The sequence below is a fragment of the Cavia porcellus genome, unplaced genomic scaffold (genome assembly GCF_034190915.1).
Source record: "Cavia porcellus strain 051 isolate PalLab524CR breed Dunkin Hartley unplaced genomic scaffold, mCavPor4.1 scaffold_16, whole genome shotgun sequence".
Classification (NCBI taxonomy): Eukaryota; Metazoa; Chordata; class Mammalia; order Rodentia; family Caviidae; genus Cavia; species Cavia porcellus.
This window is the reverse complement of record NW_026947499.1, coordinates 40094638-40109803: the sequence shown is the minus strand read 5'-3', so window position 1 is coordinate 40109803 and position 15166 is coordinate 40094638. Positions and strand designations below refer to the sequence as shown.

Here is a 15166-nt window from a genome sequence, read left to right as displayed (position 1 = left end):
GCTTTCCTGATGTAGGAACTCAGTGAGGATCACTTTCATTGCATCCCAGATTCTAATAAGTGGTATTTGTATTTTTGTTTGCTTGTAGATATTGTTTAATTTCTTCTTTAATTTCCTCAGGGCCCACTGATTGCTCAAGAGTGTATTACTCAATTTCCATGTATTTTTGGGTTTTTGAAGTTTCTTTTATGATTAATTTCTAGTTTCTTGGTGCTATGAACCAATAACATGTATGGGATAATTTCAATTCTTTTGCATTTATTTAAATATGTTCTGTGGGCTAGTATATGTTCTATTTTAGAGAATGTCCCATGTACTGCTGAGAAGAATGTATATTCTGATGTTGCTTGATGAAACACTCTGTATATGTCTGTCAAGTGCATTTGTTCACAAGTGTGATTCAGTTCTGTTATTTCTTTGCTGATTTTCTGTCTGGTTGATTTTCTGTGGTGTGTTAAGGTCTCCTGTTATAATTGTGTTATTGTTTATTTAATTTTTCATTTCTGTTAATACTTGCTTTGTATAGCTGGGTGCTCTGGAATTTGGTGCATGTATATTTAAGATTGGTATCCCTTCCTCTTGAAGTCTTTCCCTAACTAATATTTAGTGACCTTTTTTATCTCTTCAGATCATTCTTGCTGTGAAGTTCACATTGTCTGAAAACAGAATTGCTACCCCCCTTTTGGGAGGGGTTTTACTGTTGCATGAAGTATTGTTTTCCATCTTTTGACTCTCAGTCTGTGAGATGTTGTTAGATGGGTTTCTTGTAGACAGCATATAGTTTGATGTTGTCTCTCGATCCATTCTGCCAGTCTGTTTCTTTTAATTGGTGCATTGAGACCATTTACATTAATGGTTATAACTGTTTATATTAGTTTATTGTTGACATTGTTGTTGTTATATTATCTTTCTGCTGTTATCTTTCCAATCTGTTTAATTGTCTGCATTGCTTAGTCATTTTTTTCTATGTGTATCTAGAATGTCTTTTAGTGTTCTTTGCAGGGTTGGTTTGGTGATCATGAAGTTCTTCAGCTATTCCTTGTCATGGAAGAATCTTATTTCTCCTTTAATTTTGAAGGACAGTTTTTCAGGTATGTCAGTCTAGGTTGGAAGTCATTTTCCTTTAGGATCTGAAATATTTCATTCCACGCTCTTCTTGACTTTATTTTTTTATGTTGAGAAATCTGGTGTGATCCTGATAGGTTTTCTTTTATAGGTGATCTGTCATTTCTCTCTAACAGCTTTTAATATTCTGTTCTTAATTTGGATTTCTGAGATGGTGATTATTAAATGTCTGGATGTAGTTTTATTTTGGTTATGTCTATTTGGAGTTCTATATGCTTCACTAATCCTAATGTCAGTTTCCATTCTCATGTTTGGGAAATTTTCATCTATGACTTTTGTAAATAGCCTATTGATATCATTTGTGTTGTTCCCTTCTTTTTCATTGATCCCTATCAATCTTCTGTTGTTTTTCTTTGCATCATCTTGTAGCTGTTGAATTGTTGTTTACTGATTCCTGGTTATTTTAACAAGATCTTTCCTTTCCTGTTCACTAGCTGCAACCTTGTCTTTGAGGTCTGAAATTCTATCTTCACTTTCATTGAGGCAGTTTTTACAACTTTCGATGGAAGTTTTGATTTCTTGTATATCTCTTTGACTCTGCCTCATGTATTCTGTTTGCTTCTTATGTTGTTCATCCAAGATTTATCTTTTTGCATTCTTCCTCTAATTTTTTAGCTGTGTCTTCTTTGGGTGTGTTCAGCATTTATTTCATTACTTTTATCATTTCTTCTTTTACTAGGAGATTATTTCTAATTTGAATTCCTTTATAGTTCCCCAGAGTTGCTTCTTTATTTCAGTTGCTATCATTTTATGCATTTCAGGTGTATGGATTATATGTTCTTCTATGTACATTGCTCTTGGGCTTTCTTGGGATGGGCTAGAGGTTTGAGATTGCATTTTGGTCTTTTGTCTTGTCATTTTCCTGTATTTCTGTGTTCAGAGTGATGTTCCAAAGCTTCCCCCAGGCATGTTGGAAATCGCCTCCTGTACCCTTGGCTCTTGGGACTGAATGGAAGTTGCTGAACGTGGTCCAGTAAGGCCCATAGGACCTCCCCTGTCACCTTTGGTGTTCAAGGAAGCTTAGTGGGCTTGTAACTACTGTGGGTGATGATCCAAAGCTCTCCCTGGGCTAGCATAGATGCTTTGGAACTCACCTCACATGCCCTCAGTTCCCCTGATTGAATAAAGATCACTGGGTAAGGTCTAGCTGGGCCCATGAAACCTGCAGAGCCTAGTTCAGTGTTTCTGGAAGCTAGGCAAGCACCTAACTGCTGGGAGCAATGATCTTAAACTCTCCCCAGGCCTGCATTGGTGTGCTGGAACTCACCTCATGCAGTCTCAGCTCCTGAGTTGAAAGAAGGTCACTGGGATGGTCCAGTTAGGCCCGTGAAACCTGCAGAGCCTATTCTAGTGTGGAAGGAAGCTAGGAGGGCACTTAACTGCTGGGAGTGATGATCTTAAACTCAGTTTTACATCTACTTGATACAGCTTGGTAATTCATATATATCTAGGAATGTGTCCATTTCTTGTGTGTTATCAATGAAGCAGGAAAAGAAGACACAATGTTCACTCACATGAAAATATTATAAAATCAATAGAAACAGCTGAGAAAATATAGAAAAAGATTAGTAGAAAAAAAAAGAAAGTGTAGAAAGCCTAAATACAAAAAAACAGAGAAGAAATGAAAGGAAAAAGAGAAATGAAAAAAGAAAACAAAAATAATCACAACAAAACCCCTAAGCAGACCAAAAAAAAAAAAAAAAAAAAAAAAAAAAAAAAAAAAAAAAAAACCTCAAAGGAAAATCAATCAGATAAACAAAAACAGAAATAGTAAAATTTCTCTGATGTCCACAGCTCTGTATAGTGTTCAGGCTGGATCCCAGAAATGTGCTGTATGTTCCAGCCAAGTTTACAGTGGAATATGCTGGGCATGGGGCTGATCTTTTGGCCTCTAGATAGGACCGGTCTTCTGTTGCTGGAGTTGCCCCAGAGCCTTTTGATATAAAATGGCCCCATGTGCCCACTTCAGTTCATGTGCCTGTGTGCCAGAATGCTGCGTGGATTCACCTAACTTACCAACGCTGGCTTCTATTCTCACTGCTAGTTTGGACTTTTCCATGGTGCTGATTCCACCTGCCGCATGTGCACCTGTTCTCACTGGTCCCATTGGAAGGACAGTACTGAATGGCATGACTCTTACCCTCACCCAGTTGTACAAAGTAATGTGTCCCATCACCTGGGACAGAGTAGGCAAACTGATATATTCATTTGTCCCACAAAATTTTGGGCAGCAACCTACTTTGTATAGTACATGGCCTGGATTCTTGGAGCATATCAAAAGTAAGACCTCTGCACTAGTACAACTTATATTCTAGTGGAGGGAGGCAGATAATAAGCAACAAGCATAAGAAAATCAAATGATATGTTTGAAAACATTAAGGGAAATGGAAAAGAAAAAATCCAGCGGGGCTGGGTCATTGGAAGGGCTGGCACAGGTGGGAGGTAGCGTGACAGCAGGTGGCTGCTTTAACTTGAGTAGTCACGAGTGTGACAAGAACAAGGATAAGGAGGTGAGGAGTGAACCATGGAGGAATTTGACAGGTAACGTTGTGGAGTGTAGAACAGCCAATAAAAAGCACAGAAGGTGAAGCAGGCTGAGGTGATCAAGGTCAACTCTCAGCAGACCAGAGAGACCAAAGAATGAAACCAGAAGCCAAGGTCAAAAAGGCAGTGGTCAAGGTATTGGGTCACCAACAGCCTCATATATTTGAAAGAAATATGTTTGTATGTACAATCTTTCCTTATTCAGTCATCAATCATTTGACCTTCGGTTCACTGCCTATACTTGCATCTGTATTTTCAATGATTGAAGGAGGTCCTTGACCTTCTCATCTTGAACATTCTCTGTGTTTGTGTCATTTTGGGGCATAGAAAATGTGTCTAAGGATGGACTTCTTAAAATATGTTTGTCAAGGAAAGATACATTTGATACTGGTTCTTCAATAAACAAAGGCTCCTGTGTACCAGAGGAAAGAACCCTGGACCCGGACTCCGTGTTCTGGCTTTGAAGGTGAGCCTTGAGTCCTCTCCTTTGGTAGCCTGCTGTGTTCTCTCTGGCTGCAGGTTCTTCACTGTGTCAGTGGTGAATAACCCCCTTATTTTAGTTCTCTCACAGCCTCTTATGCCAGGGAAGTCAGAGCCTAGCTATGGAATCCATGTCCTTTGGCCATCTTTGATTTTCCTCTTAGAGATGCCAATGAAAACCTGTCATTAAAGAGAATTACAGGAGTACTCTAAGCAATGTGCTAATTTACTAGTTGGAAGCTGGAAATTAATTCCAACCAGATGGAGGTACCCTGTCCTAGCTACCAGACATCAAAATGCACATTTTTTCCTTAGAAAGAGGCTCTGCTTTAAGATATCAAAGGGAATGTGGGACCTCTGTTTTGGCCTTCACCCCAAATTCTGCCATGGTTTAACGATCTTAAATATATCTAAATGATGAAACAACAAACAAAAAGCCATCCTGGCTATTTTCTCACTCTTTACGTATCTGTGAAATGATGCTCAAGCAAGAAACATGCTTGCATTTTCAAGATTACAACAGGTCATGCCACAAGGGATGAATCCTTTTCTAAGCACTGACATTCTTACTTGCTCATGGGTTTTAAAGGAAAAAATATCTTGTATCTTGAATTGACAGTGGATACCAATGTCCATCAGTCTCCTCACAGCTGAGCCCACACAACAGTTCAGCTAAGTGGGCCTTGCTGCCTAGACACTGCTTGGCCTGGTCCATTCTCAAGCTCATAGATTTCATCTCATGGGCAAAAGTTAATTAATGAGTATATAGTCATTATATACCATGTCCTGTTCTAAGCACATTAATATTCATTGAAACCTACATAGAACTTATCAGATACTGTGTCAAGCACTTAATAAATAAATGTACCTTATCATGGTGAGTTGATAGGGTTTGTAAACAACTACATTTTGCATTGGATGAAACTGAAGGTCAGAGAAGCTGGGCGCACTTCCTGATGCTATAGTTTGGATACAAAATGTCTCTCCAAAGGCTCATGTGCTCAGAAGTGGGGCTTTCAGGAAGTGATTGGATCATAAGGCTCCACCTTCATCACTGGATTCATCCAGTACTGGGTGTCGTATTAGGAGGTGGGATCTAGTTGCAGGGAGGGATCATGAGGGAGTGACTTTGCACACTGAATCTCCCTGGCGCCTTCCTTTCTGACTTCATTCCTTTCTTTTCTTTCTGGATGCCATGAGATAGTAAGCAGTGTACCCTCCCCACTCCCTTCCTCCATGATGGCTCGGTTTCACACAAGCCTAAAAGCAAGGTGTCCTGGTTACTTTTCTCCGACTGATGGGACAAAATATCTGGAACTCAAAATGAAGAAAGGAAAGGTTTATTTAGCTCACTATATATGGAGATTTCACTCCATATTGAGCTGGCTCCAAGGCAGGGTGGCATGGCATGAGGCAACGCTTCAAAGAAGCATTCAGAAAAATCAGTGAGAATGAAAAGTGAGGAGACTAAGTCTCTTTTTCTTCCTTACATTGCACACAGGCCACCACCACCCCTATTCCAGGACAGGTTTAGCACTTACACTGCCTCCATGGCCCTCTTTCACAGGCTTAAGATATTTACAAAGTAAGGACCCTGTCTCCCGGCTGAGTCTCTTAGTTAAATTTCTGAACTTCTCAAGCTGACATAATGTGTAACAAGGGAACAGCTGACCATGGCCTGAAAGCTCTGCAGTCATGAGCCAAAATAAGTATTTCTTCCTTTAAATTGCTTAGGTTAGACATTTTGTCTCAACAATGGAAAGTTGACTAAGGTACCTCAAGCTCTTCTGCTCGTAAGTGGCAGAGAACAGATTCAGCTTGCAAACATTCTGACCCCAGGCTTTGAGTTCTGGTTAGCATTGCAGATGGTGAGCCCCACCAACTTGAAGACATTTCTGTGCAGTCTTGACTTAAGCTTTATAGCTGAGAAAAGGATTCCTGTTTATCAGGTGCTTAGCAATGCCAGCTGCTGTACTAGAGATGGACATACATTTTAAACTGAGCTGCCGAGAAACCAGGCAAGCAAAGTAAAGATCCTACTCATGAGAATGCCGAGGCGCAGTATTTAAGCAATTTTGCAGGGCAAGGCTTGAGGATGGACTTGAATTTGAACCCAGGTCTTGGGATCCTTGAAGTCCCACAAATTAGCTGAGGCATTCTTTCTGATAGAAACATTCTAATGGAACTCTTGTGGCCCAATAGGTAAGTGTGTGGTATTTATAAGAAAAGGTCTAATGTATGGAGACTCTTTGAGCGTACTTTCTTCCCCCTCTACATGTTAGATTAGACAAGAACAGAATTCAGGCTGGAACAAGGTCCTGAATGCTCATGCAAAGATTTGTCAGGTGCCGATGCCATGCCTAGTGCTGAAATAAAGCTACAGATTTGTTTAACAGACCTCTCCCAGCCCTGTGAAGTTGAGAACCACTGTAATGCATAGCATAAATTATAGCAATTTAGGTTGCAAAATGTATTATTAAGGAAATCAAGAGAGAAGGTCTAACTTAGCCGAGAGAGAGGAGATGAGTGGGGACTTACCCAGGGGTCTCCACATAAAGATGTGATACACACTGAGCTCAGCAGCACTGGCAGAGGAAGCCTGAGGTAGAAGTATACTCTAGGCAACAGTAGTATGTGCAAAGGCCCTGAGGAAAACATGGACTTATTTCAACCTAATTATCTCTGTGAGCTCTGGAGTTTTCTCATCATCTTATATCTGGTTTCACTTACCTCTCTTCAGCTCTCATGATCTTAAGGCACAGGTCTGAGTATGACATTCCTTTCTGTCACTCCTCAGAGCTTTTGGTATAAAATCAAACCTCCTTGCAAGAGCACACAAGCTCCTATGTGATTTGGGCTCTGCTTACTTCCCACTGCACTACTCTGAGTGTCCTTTAACCCATACAATTGCAGCTCTGCCGCTGTTCTATAAGATTCAATGACCTCTTTCTTTGTACTCACTGGCAATTGAGAAGGTTGTGTCAAAAATCTTTATGCCAACCAATGGTGGTGACACACGCCTTTATTCCAGCACTCTGAGAGACTGAGGCAGGAGGGGCACTAGTTTGAGTTCATATTGAGAACTTAGTGACTTATATGGCACTATCTAAAAAGAAAAAAAAAAAGAAAAGGAACTGGGGATTAGGGGTAGAAATCAAAGTGAAAGCTTTAAGTTTCACCAAAAAATAAAACATTTTCTACCTCTGAGAGACCAACAAAATGACACTCTTTTTTGGCAACTGACAAGTGAATTTGTATCTTTCCCTCTTTGGAGTCAAGAAGAGCTCTAGAATCCCACCTCCCCACTGCTCTGTGACAAGCCCATGTGAGCACTATGCCTTTCCTCACTTTCATTATATCCGTGTGCCTTTCTTTCTGCAGACACTTCCTTTGGAAAGAAAGCTGTGTGTGGTTTCTTCTGTGAGGTGATGCAGCCATTATGTGTAATGACTTCTGTTTCTTTGCTGGGTTGGATGAGGGTATATTGTGGAGGAAGAGGGATACCCTCAGCCTGCTCCCTCCTCACATCACTTCCTAGTGAGTAGCTGGCTGCCTCTCAGTTGCTCTGTGGAGGAGACTTTGTTGAGGAAGAAAGCAGTGTTCATTAAATTGAAAGCTGAGTGGGCAGGGAAGAGGCAGTAGACTCCAGAAGAATTTCTGAGCTGCAAATACAGGCCCTCGAGAGACTGGAATTATTTGAAAGTGGAGCATACTGGTTGGAATATTGGTGAGAGCTTGTGTACTCTTTCTGCTCAAGTGACCCTGACAGTCTGCATTGTCCACTGAAAAGACACAGAGGTTCATCTAGGAAAAAGAAAAACAGAAATCTTTACATTTTATTGCAAACCTTCTAATATTATTTTATTTTACCTGGTAGCCTGAACTTCTGGCCTCCTGCTCATTCCCACTGGTTGTAAAATGCTTAGCATGGAAATTTCTGGACCACAAAGTGTTTCTGCCCTGTCTTCCCATTACAGTTCAGTCCTTCTCTTTCACCTGGATTCTTCCCACTGTTCACATCTGAACTCCATCCACTGACTGTGCAGGGGGCATCACACTTTCTCTCTAAAGATTCTGATTGAATGCCTTTATGACATAGGGGGAAGCTTCTATTTTTTTCACTTATGTTTGGTTAAGCATAGGCATTTGTGTAGCATTTTTTTTGGCTGCTGCGTGTAGAATTTCTTCCTTCAGGGTGTGGGACAAGACCCTTCTCAAAATGAATTTTATGACCTAAAACATACATCAGAGAATTTCTTTGTAACCAGCTCTTACACAGAAGGTGGAGAGAGTTAGAATAATAATCTTTAGGTTTTATAGATGACTTTGGGGAAAGAGGTTCTGTTTCTGTGACTGACTTTGAAGAAGAGAATTGAGGAAGACAACTGTCTTTTTATAGGTGGCTTGGGAGAGAATTAAAGGCAAGAGACAGGAGAAGAGGAAGCCAAAGAGAGACGTTGCTTGTGAGGTCCTCAGTCTGAGGAATCATTTTCTGAGCCCATATAAATTTGTCTCTTCTGTGCTTCTACATGCCATAGGTTTAGCTCAGTTCTCAGCAATTTTCTCTCAAATGATGGCCTTTACCTTCTGTTCTAGATCCTTGCTGTGTTCTAATTTTTTTTCTCTGCGCTGTTACAGAAAATTCCCCAAAGCACAAATCTGACTGCTTCTCCAGTTCCTTCCCTGTGCCAGTAGACGGAAATTCTGAGACATTGGCTGAGAAGCTCCACATCTCCCCTTCTAAGCCTGGTGATGCTTCGTGCTCCAGGCTCATATTTCCCATGTGCAAGTCCACCAGAATATCTAGAGCCACCTCCAATTCCACATGGCAAGAAATGATAGTTAATATTTCCTCCCCAACCTGCCCTTCCTCATGGTTTCTGATTCTGGCATGGAGTTCTAGTCAACCAAGTCAGAAATCTAGGAGTCATTCTCTGCACCTCCTATATTAAGTCCTAAAGAGGAAGAAGTCTCAAGCTTGTCACTCCATACTGGGTCTCCTTTGGATTGCTGAGATAGCCAGCATACCTCAGTATCTTATTCACCACAGCTATCACAGACTTGTGAGATCATTATTCATCTGGTAGGGCTACAGTAGTAGACTGCCATAAACTGGGTTGCTCAAATAATACAAATTTATTTCCTAACAGGTCTGGAAGCCAGAAGTCCAAAGTCAAGGTGCCAGAAGGATTGTTTTTTCCTGAGACTTTTCTCCTTTGCTTCTGAATTTTGTCTTCTCCCTGGGTTCTCACATGGTCTTTCTCTGTGCCTGTATCCTAATCTCCATTTCCCATAAGGACATCAGTCAGCTGAATTAGAGCCCCCTCAAATGACCTCATCTTACCATTCTGCCACTTCAAGATTCTATCTCCAATAAAGTCACAGTTTGAGGTAAGTCGAAGGGTAGGACATTGACATACAATTTGAGGGAGAGACACAATTCAGCTCATAATTATGATAAATCTGAAGTCATCTCTGCATTCAGAGATTTGGGATGAACTCACACTACCTTCAGTGAGTGCACTGGTCTCTGTGTGATTTTCTGTTTGAGCACGCTGTGAGTCTTTTCTCTCACCTAGTTGTCTATCTTAAAGCTCTGCTGTCACACAAGGAGCAAGAATCATCCCGCAGAAGGTGCATTTGCTTTCGCTTTTTTTTTTATTTAAGAGGAAAAAGAGAAAAACACAAAAACAAAACAAAGCGGTGTAATACAGAACTACAAAAAAAAAACAGTAAGAAATCACCTGTTAATAGATTACATATTATCATCTTAGAAATAGTTGCTCAAATCACAGTATCAAAGAATACAAAGTGGACATTCAAACAGAGAGACTGCAAGCAGCTGTGTTCAATGATCCAAAACAGCTTTCTGAGGTGTAATAGATACCCAGTAGATGACATTTGCTAATGTGCACAATTTGCAAAGTTGTGACATAGTTGTATTGTGACATTGTGGTGTAGTGACATTGTAGGTTGTAGTGACATTGTCACTAAAATCTAGATAGTGATGCATGTATCACCTCTGAAGTCTTCCTCTCATCCCTTTGTAATCTTTTCATTTATTTTTAGTCACTGTGACAAAAATATCTGAGAAAATCGGCTTAGAAATGGGAGGATTTCTTTTGGCTCACAGTTTCATCTGTGATCAGCTGGATCTGTAACTAGAATTTGGGGTCAGCCTGAGCTGGGTGATGATCCATGTTACATCATGATCTTAGCTCTTAGATATTCCCTTAGATGATTTAATGAAGGGACAGAGTGACAGAAAGTAGTTGATTTGCAACTTCTTTATTGGATAATAAGCACAATAGCTTTATTGACAAGGACAGTACATTTGGAGATGGTCAAGTGTGTGGAGTCTAGGAAAAGCCAGGTTGGTTTCTCTTTTTTGGTCCTAGAATTTGAGGGAGTTGGGGCTGTAATAGGGCTTCTCCCATTCAAGTGTTAAGTCTTCGCCCTCCACTGTGAAGGGGTGAAGCATATGATCTTAGTTGGAATAACTGTGGTGTCCAAATGCCATCGAGGTCAATGAAACCACAGTTCAAATGCAGGTGAATGAGGCTTATTGGGTCAGATAAGGTCAACAAACTTGGGGTTTGGGCTCCTGCTGGGTGTGACTGTGTGGACCTTAGAGTTATAAGACTGGCTATGTAGGAGAATTTGAAAGGGAATGTGATGTGTTCTTCTTAGTAAATTAGGGGAGCAAAAGCTCAGGAAATTAGATCATTGTCTCTTTTTTTTTCAGAATTTTCTCCCTAGGCTCAGCTGTCAGTCTCTCGTTTCTAACTTGTATCTAGCTAAGCATCTGCTCTATCTCATCCACTGTTTTTAGGCCTATCATGAAGCAGAAGCACCATGGTGGGGGGTGTGATAGAGTAAAGCTATTTACCTTGAGACAGTCAAGAAGGGGAGGAATGGAGAGAGGGACGGGGGGAGAGAGAGAGATACAGAAACAGAAAGACAGAGAGAGAAGAGGAGGAGGAAGGAGATAGGAGGGAAGAAGAGAGGAGAGGAACAAGAACAGAAGAGGAGAGAGCTTTGCTAGCAGGCTTCCTTCTTCCATTTTTATTCAATCTGTTCCTTCAGCCTAATAGATGGCACCACCCATATTCAGGGTGCTTTGACCCTTTCAATTTGCTGTCCCATATGTCAATCATATCTGGAAACACCCTCAAAGTTACCCTCACTAAAGTGTGTTTTACTAATTTGATAGACATTTCTTGGTCCAGTCAAGTTGAAAATCAAGATTAACCATCATAGCTGAAAGTGGTGGTCATATCTGTAATCCCAGCACTCAGGAGGCTGAGGCAGGTGGATCACTGTGAATTCGAGGCCAGACTAGGCTACAAAGTGAGTTCAAAGCCAGCCAGAACTGCATAGCAAAACTCTATCTCAAAAAGACAAAACTAAATGTATAAATAAAAGATTAACCGTCACATTTACCAATGTCCTCTTCCTCCCCTCCCATTCTCAGTCAAACATAGGTTGGTGTTTCCTGTCATTATTGGTTTTCCAGAATTTTTTTGTCAGCATACAAAAAACCATGTGACTTTTTATATGGCTCCTTTCTCTTGGTATAATTATTTGTGATACATCCATATGGATACAGATATCACCTGTCCATTCCTTTTCATTGCGACAAGGAATCCTTTGTGTGGGTAACAGAAATGCAATGTGTGAGTCAGTCACCTGCTGATGGACAATTGTGTTGTTTTTAGTTTAGACATTTTTATACAAATTTCATATAAACATAGTTTTTTTATTTCTCATGACTCAATACCTAGGAGCAGAGTGGTTGGGTCATATGATTCATTATTACCTTTGAGTTGATCCTAATAATTAGATATTGCATTATGAAAGCCCCTCTGTAGTTATTAGATATCTACAAGTGTTTATCATTAAACCAAATAAACTAATACTCTGTTTTTTTAAAATATCCTTCCATGAATTGTTCTTTTCTGTGACTCACAGATTGCTACCCTGCTGATTTCTTGCTTTGAGAAACAAAATTGAAGGATAATGCCAGGTATGTGTCCATTTTTCCAGGAAAAACAACTCCTTCATTGTTTCAGGGTAACTTCACATCAATCACATTGATTTACAAAGGTGGAATGAGCTGCCTATTTACCCAACTATGGAACGAAACAGGAAAACATGCATTAATACTGTAAGTATCTCTGTTTCACCGCCTTCTTCAGACAGCAAAACTGATGGATCAGTGACTGCTCTAAAGTCAGATTGCCTGGGTTTGAATCTTGGCTTGTGCTATTCTTTTATTTCAGACTTTTGTGCAATTTATTTAACTTGCCGTGCCTCAGTTTCCTTACTTATAGAAATTATAGGGTATCTGAGAATGAAGGGTGAACAGTGTCTATCATATAGTATGTTCTGTTGAAACAGTATTGTTATTATCTGGCCTCCTTGGAGTTCAGACCTTTTCATCACTATGGCAACCCATGTAACACAAACGATCAGAGAGGAGCTCACCTTTGATGATCTACAAATTTAAAACTCTGCAATTATTTTCAGGACACTGCTTTGAAGATGTCTTGTTAACCTATATTGTTTCATAACAATGGGCCTAAGTTCCCACCTGAAGAATAATGAAAATAGAGCAGATATGTTAAAGCAATTAGTTGAGGCAATAGAGATACCCAAAGGAATGAAAATAAAATCAATTATGCTAATGTATGACCATTGACTGCCATTTTACCAGAGATAAAACGTCAGATATCTGGCAGAATGTTGGTGAGTATAAATGGGAAAGGGGCATAGCAAGAAAAAAAATTAACATTTCCCCCATGCCAATCCTATTTAGCTAATATTGAAAGTTGCTATGATTAATTTTATGCCCAAGCAACCCTGACTCATTAATATTCTTCAGCACATGGCACCTCTGGGAACTTCACCAAGTTCAATGGTACTATATGGCTTTGAAATATCCAGGGCTGAGTGGGCTGTCTTTCAGGAATAATGAGCTTTCTGAGCTCAATCTGCTCTTCTGTGTGTTGTATCCTCCATGGTGAAGCTGTCAGCTGCCTCCTCTCCCACCTGCTTCCCCTTCCATCTCCTCATCTTCTTTTGGTTGTGAGCAAAATACAAGATTATTTACCTCTATGCAGACTTCAGAGGCTTGGGTTTGCTTTGAACAGCGCTGCATTTGGAACCTCTGTTGTATTTTGACATAGAAGTGGCTGGCTCAATCTCTTTTCTTTGCTAAGGCATAAATAGGTAAGGTTGCTGCAAAAATAACCACTGGTATACCAGCATCACTATATATCACTATATATACATCACTATATATATATATATATATATATATATATATATATATATATATATGAAATTGATTTATTTCACTTGAAGTTTTTCCAAGAGAAGGGAAGATTAAAAAACAGTCAAAAAGAAGCATTTCAATGCACCTGTGAGATGAATGACTTGGACTTCTTGCTTGTTCAGGTGTATAGTAAGATTTGGTTGGATGCCACTGGCACCCTTAGTAACCCACTAACACAATAAGGCTTATTCCTCATTCCAGGAATTTGGAGTGGGTAGACTTATAGAAGGAAGTATGTGACATTTAATAAGACTCAGTACCTTCATCTCTGTCCACAGAGACAAAGTGTCTTCCCATGCTCTCTTCCTGGGGTTTTCCCACAGTGCAGGAGCAGAACCCAGACACTAAATGTTAGGGCAGGACTTGCCGCATCCCAAAGTCTCATCCCACTTGTGCAATCAGAATTCCATAAATCTGTGATTGACAAGTGTCATGGTCTAGGATCCAGCAAAGGTCTGATGCGTATTCCTAGTATTATGGGAGTACATGAAGATCATCTTTTGAGGCCTTCTTTAGTTTTGCTTTGCTTTTAGTCTTTGGTTGCTTCAGTCTTAATTAAGCTCACACTTGACTGAAAGCCACAGCTTCCCAAACATGTCTTCCTTCAACCTCCGACCCCCATCTTACTGTCTTTTGTTTTCACCAGCTGTGTGTCGGGCTGACTTGGGCTCCACTCAGCCTCTCTCTGCCTCTAACCCACATAATTACTTCAGTCCACTCTGTGTCTCATTACCACCTCACAGGTGTAGACTGAAGCAAAACTGACCTCTCAGGAGTTCATTAGTCAGACGCCAGAGGTAGAATGTGGATTCCAGTTTTCAAGGCCTCTGTAATAACATTGTAGACTAGAAATTTCTCTATTTGAGTTGTTTTTCATCAGTATGTTAAAAGAAATAAAATAGCACTGATCCATCTTCATGTCTTGGCTATCCCTCTGTAGAATACCTCCCTACAAAACTTTACCTTGGCAGGATGAAAGCTACTTGTATTTAGGGGGGCTTCTTGGTTATTTTTCTCTGGTTGCTGGGACAAAATACCTGACACCAAAAATTAAGGAAGGAAAAGTTTACTTAGCTAACAATTTGTAGAGGTTTCAGTTTATAATCAGCCGGCTCCATGGCAGGTTGGCATTGCACAGGGGCATCACTTCAAGGTGGTGAAGGACCACAAAAGAAGTAACAGCAAAAGTGGGGAGAGCAAGTCTCCTTCCTTCTTCTATACTGTCAACAGGCTACCACCTCCTAGGGTGAGTATAGATGAAGATTTTACAAAGTGAGGATCCTGCCCTCCTGTCAAGTCCCTTAGTTAAACTTCTCAAATTGACACAATATGAACCATTATTATTCACCTCTTGTTAAGTTGGCAACCCCGTGCATTTCCTTAAGCCTGTTTCCAAATACAAAAACATGCATTTTCACACCATTTCACAACTTGAACTTTATAACAGGTTTAACCATCCTTAAGAACCAGTAGTAAGTCTATCAACATTACATTATTTCAGAACTGTAACACTTTTCCTTTGGCTCCCAAGACGCATGCACATCCCTTTATGCAAAAGACATTTAGTCCATCTACAAGAGTTGCCAAAGCCCTAACAGTTTTAGCATTGCTGAAAAGTCCAAGTCCCAAATCTCCTCTGAGATGTGGGGCAAACTCTTAACTGCAAGCCCCTGTTCAAAT

At 40.3% G+C, this 15166-nt stretch overlaps 1 long non-coding RNA gene across 3 annotated transcripts in view; it reads left to right on the top strand.

The window, feature by feature from the left end:
- Positions 1-15166, top strand: part of LOC134470715 (uncharacterized) — a 65450-nt gene that overhangs the window by 28215 nt on the left and 22069 nt on the right. The window contains exons 3-4 of one of the 3 annotated variants that reach the window (XR_010039827.1): positions 9300-9540; positions 12222-12316. This is a non-coding gene — a long non-coding RNA (uncharacterized LOC134470715). Of the gene's footprint in view, positions 1-9299; positions 9541-12120; positions 12176-12195; positions 12317-15166 lie in introns of all 3 variants that reach the window. The other 2 variants (XR_010039826.1, XR_010039825.1) reach the window with 2 other exon arrangements.